General features: G+C 42.5%; 1 protein-coding gene across 3 annotated transcripts in view; it reads left to right on the top strand.

The window, feature by feature from the left end:
- Nucleotides 1-4,059, top strand: part of Ostf1 (osteoclast stimulating factor 1) — an 85,565-nt gene that overhangs the window by 1,025 nt on the left and 80,481 nt on the right. The window lies entirely within an intron of this gene.

The raw sequence follows: 4,059 nt of genomic DNA, 5'->3' as shown, positions 1-4,059 counted from the left end.
TGGAGGAAGTCGCGAGACCCTTGGGCTGGAGCGAGGATGGGCGTGGCCAGACTGAGGCTCTGTGGGGCGACATGGAAGCTAAGGAGAAGCTCAAGTTTTAGGTGCCCTTAGACTAGGTGGCCCCTTTCTAAACCAGGACTGCGTGTGTCCAACAGAGTAGAGCTGTTCTTTTTTAACTGAACCAGGGATTTTAAAGAATGTCCTGAGAATCTGCCCGTGAGGTTTTCCTCGCTGTAGACATTAAGCGAAGTCTGTGTTGTCTCCGGAGAGGGGAGCACCGCGCGCGCACGGGGGCGCGTCCCCCATGTTCCTGCGCGCTTCGGTTTAGGGATCCCGCGTTACGGATCAGGCGAAGCTCGCGGGAACCGTTTTCTTGTTTGACACCGTTTTTCCCTCCTCTTTAGAGAATGGAAAAACACCTAAAGTTTTCTGCTGCTTGTAGAGAACTTTGTCGCCACACTAATTTATAAGTGGAATCCAAGCATAAAGAAGGTTACCATAGTAATTCGCTTGTTGGTTTAGTAATTTATAGTGAGAAATAGTACTGTCAGTTTGACTTGACACAGAGAGCAAACTCAGGTGGTGTGGCTCTGCGGTAAGCCTGATAGTTCTCTTCCACAGTCATTGCCCCGGGCATGTGTATTTTAGAGCCCAGGCAGGAAGGGGGCTCCTGGCCCTTAGACTCCTGTCACAGTGCTCCTAACAGTCACCCTTGATTGTAGCAGCAAGGAGAGTAGTGCTATACGTTTATTTTCTTGTTCTGCTGGTTTCATAGGTCATACTGGCCGAAGCAAACTTGGGCTTGGCTGAGGTGTATTTTATTTTTGGTTTATTGCTTTTTTTAAATGCCCTGCTCCGTTCTCTAAAGACTTCTGAAAATATAAATTATCTGTGTGTGTGTGTGTGTGTGTGAGAGAGAGAGAGAGAGAGAGAGAGAGAGAGAGAGAGAGAGAAGGGGGGTTATATAGAGGCTGGGAAGAATAATGAGAGGAAACAAAGAGAAAAATTAATTTACAGAATGATGGCTTAAGGTCCTACAGAATTACCGAATGAGGACTGTAGATCTAGCTCTCAGCTGCCGATGGAGAGAACAGGTGTAAGATCCCTAGTGTTCGTAAAGTTAAAGTATGTCAGTTACTCTGAGAAGTTTTTTAATGATCCTGAAATCAGAGAAACTTTTCCCATTCTGTTAATGTGTTTCTCTACATAAAAGACAAGAGCAGCAAGATCCTGGCAAAACAGCGTGGCTCAGTTCAGTAGCAGCCCTGAAAGCTGGGGCCTGGGCGGTGCTTTGTTAAGGATTTTAATAGCAAGGGGTACTACTCAGTAAAGTGGGTTGAAACTTCTCTCAGGATGAGCACCCTACAGGACTGTTGGTGGCAGCTGCTCACCGCGGGCCTGGTTGACGCTGGAGCCCAGCCACTTTGCACGATCCTGAGGATACAGTCAAGTTGCCTTGTTGGTGCTTCTGCCCATATCCAGAGATTGCTAAACAATTCTTAATAAACATAGCTTACTGTTTAGGGCCTGAACTAGACACTAGAATTGCAAGGAACAATGATAGCTCTGAGCCTTGAGGGTCCTGGATCAAATGAAGATTGGTGAATCTATAGATGCCCTGGGTTGTCCCATATACAGGGATGTCTGATCTCATCTGTCATGCAACAAAATCTTATAATTTAAAGATAAAAGTAATATATTTGCTAATAGTACAGCGTAAGTAAACATAGTAATTAAAATTTAAAAGTCACTATCAACTACTGATCATCATTTTACATTTGGTCAAATACTCTTGTTTCTTCTGCAAAACCATTTCATTAAAACAAATTTAAACAATTATCTTCAGGATGCTCTGCTTCAACTGTAAGTGTCTTACTGTTGGTGGGTGTATGTTTGATCCTTTTTGGTAGGATCATTTTTGGTCACTTTGAGGTTTGTCACTGCAGCTCTTAAGTCTAATCGTTAGATGCACAACTTCAGATCAATGGTCAGATGTATTATAATTTCGTAGGCTTCAGTTCTTTCCAATTGGACACTTCTCTTCTCCTAAGTCAGTGCAGCTGCTTAGTTGTTCACATAGACCGTTTAGGTCGGCTTCAGTTACCATTAGGAGCCGAATACATGCATCAATTAGAATGACACTATCTGGCCTATTAGAGTGCAGAAGACAGAATTTTGTTCTGACCGAAGACTATTTTATTCACTTATCTATAATTTTTTATTATCATGTAACTGCAGTACATAATTTTCATTTATCAGGGGGTATTTGTACATATCCATAGCACATTGTCATTCTTTTTTGTCCCCTCCTAACCCTCTCTGCTCCTTCCATTTCCACCTTTTCTTCGATGCTTTTTTTTGGGGGGGTGTCACACCGGGGGTCGAACTCATGACCTCAGCTTGCCAGGTGCTTATGCCACTGAGCTAAATTCCCAGCCCTCTTTGATGCTTTTTAAAACCCTTTCCGCTTTCTTCCGTTCCGTCCTTCCTTCCCCTCTCCCTCCATTTCTTGTTTCCCTTCCCATCTGAGAAAATTTCCACTTCCTGTTAACTGTTCTTTATTTTGCTCTTACTTATATTTTGGGTTTTTAAGAAGAGTTACAGCAGATTAAGCTCATGTACCTGATTTCACTTAACATTGTGGTTTCTCAGTGCATCCGTTTACTTACAAGTGCCTGCAGTTTATCATTCTTTATGTCAGAATAGTACTCCACTGGGATAAATACCAAATTTTCTTTTTTTTCCTTCTTCAGTTTTTTTAAAATTTAAAGATAATAAAACTCAACAAAACAAAACACAGAAAACCAGTCAAAACAAAGCAGTGAAAGTGGTGCAGAACTTCAAAGCAAGATAACAGAAAATCAACAATGGCTACCATAGTGTATCTTGTTATTTTCAAAATAGGTGTCCATTCCATCAGACACAGTAAAATCAAACAAAACAGAATAAAGCCAATCAAAACAGAACATTGAATAAAGCAAAACAGTAAATTGGAGCAAAATAAAACAGAATAATACTGGATTTCAAAAACAAGACAAGAATCTCCCATATTTGCTATAGTGCATACTCTTATCCTCCTAACAGATGCTCAGACTACAGGCCTTAAGCCTGGAAAGTCAATCAAACAGTACAAGCATTCACTTGTTTTTGTACTTCAGTTGCTATCAACTTAGCCTATCCTCTGAACCAGCAAGTTGCTTGAGGGGTGTTGATGGGCTTGGTTCTTGAGTCTGAGCCTGCACAGGTCTGCTCACAGGAGGGCCGATCTTCCTGGGCTATGTGTGGCACATGCTTACTGTGTGTGAAGAGGCAGATTGGGTGCTTGATTTTCAGATGTTCCTGCCAGGCCCAGGTAGTGTCTGCCGGTTCACGGGAGGGGCGATCTGGCTTCTCTTGCTGGCTTGTGTGGGTTATTGGAAGGGCAAATTGGCTTCTTCTAAATCCACATTTTCACTGTGTGTCATGGCGTACTCCTGTAATCCCAGCACTCAGGAGGATCATTGCAAATTCAAGACCAGCCAGAGCTACAAAGTAAGGCCAAGGCTAGCATGAACTGCATGGTCAGGCCTTGTCTCAAAAAAGACAAAACAAACAAACAAACAAACAAAAAACCCCACAGATTTTATCTGTTTATCTGTGGATGGATATACAGGCTGTTTCCACAATAAATTGTGCTGCTGTAAACATGAGTACGTGCATGTATTGCTATAATATGACTTTGACTCTTTTGGGAGGATGTTTTTAAGGAGGAGAGTCACTGGCTCAAATGGAATTCCAATTTTTAATTTTTTTTTTTTTTTTTTAAGGCAGAATCTTGTTGCATAGTTCAGGCTGGTTTTGAACTCACTGTGTAGTCCAGCTGGCCTTGAACTCTCAGCAATCTTTCTGTCTAGCTTCTTGATTCCTGGGATTACGAACTTGCGGAACCATGCACAGCATCTGCTTTTATTTTTTAGAGGACTCTCCATGGGGTGGTACTGGTTTGCATTCCCACAGTGCCTGGAGGAGGACCCCCTTCTCCTAGCCTCAGCAGCATTTGTTAGTGTCAGGTTTCCGGAT

This window comes from Cavia porcellus, unplaced genomic scaffold (assembly GCF_034190915.1).
Source record: "Cavia porcellus strain 051 isolate PalLab524CR breed Dunkin Hartley unplaced genomic scaffold, mCavPor4.1 scaffold_1, whole genome shotgun sequence".
NCBI classification, from domain to species: domain Eukaryota; kingdom Metazoa; phylum Chordata; class Mammalia; order Rodentia; family Caviidae; genus Cavia; species Cavia porcellus.
The sequence above is the reverse complement of the archived record's forward strand: the minus strand, read 5'-3'. Positions and strand labels throughout refer to the sequence as shown.